This window comes from Octopus bimaculoides, chromosome 15 (genome assembly GCF_001194135.2).
Source record: "Octopus bimaculoides isolate UCB-OBI-ISO-001 chromosome 15, ASM119413v2, whole genome shotgun sequence".
Lineage (NCBI taxonomy): Eukaryota > Metazoa > Mollusca > Cephalopoda > Octopoda > Octopodidae > Octopus > Octopus bimaculoides.
The window spans coordinates 47,810,538-47,811,372 of NC_068995.1; the positions used below are offsets into that span (position 1 = coordinate 47,810,538).

The 835-nt window shown below is 38.9% G+C and overlaps 1 pseudogene; it reads right to left on the bottom strand.

The window, feature by feature from the left end:
- LOC128249538 (uncharacterized) overlaps positions 1–835 on the bottom strand; it is a 24,912-nt pseudogene that overhangs the window by 8,789 nt on the left and 15,288 nt on the right.

The window sequence follows — 835 nt, forward strand, 5'->3', positions numbered from 1 at the left end:
GGTGATGTAGTGTTGAAGAGTCACCCAGCCCACCACCAACGTTTTGTAATAATTATTGATAAATTCACAGTTCAGGGAAGAACGGAGCAAAGTCATGTATTGTAAAGTAATTAAAGAATATAAATCTTGAAAGAAAGGGAAAGAATAATTGATGCTATCCTCTCTGGCTTTTATACACATCTTTGTCTTAAGATGGCGAGTTTATTTTTACGAGGTGTGACTGGTGTGAATTTGAGAAGCTTAAGCTTGTTTGGATTGCGGGAGGGAGTTAAACGTGAAACGTTCCATATGGACGAATGAGAATAATTTTCGTTGTGTTGCGAAGAATCTTTGCGCAGTGTTATATATGTATGTCTGCGATGAACTGGCGTCCCGTCCAGCTGGGGAACACACACGCCACAGAAACCGGGAAACCGCGCCCATGAGCCTGGCTAGGCTTTAAAAGGGCTATGTAACACACAGTGTATTCTTTGGACTAACCGAAGTTAGTGTGTTATGGCATGTAAGGGCGGAGAGGTGGCACAATCGTTAGCACGCCGGGTAACATACTTAGCTGCATTTCGTCAGCCTTTACGTTCTGAGTTCAAATTCTGCCGAGGTCATCTGTGCTTTTCATCCTTTAGAGGTAGATAAATTAAGTACTAATTGAGTATTGGGATCGATGTAATTAACTAACCGTCTGATCACAAAAATTGTTGGCCTTGAGTCAAAATTAGAAATAATTATTGGTAGACGGAGTAAAAAAGTCACCAATAGTCCACGTGCAGTTACATATATAAACACATATATAGATATGCATGTATATATATATATGTATATATATATATATATATAT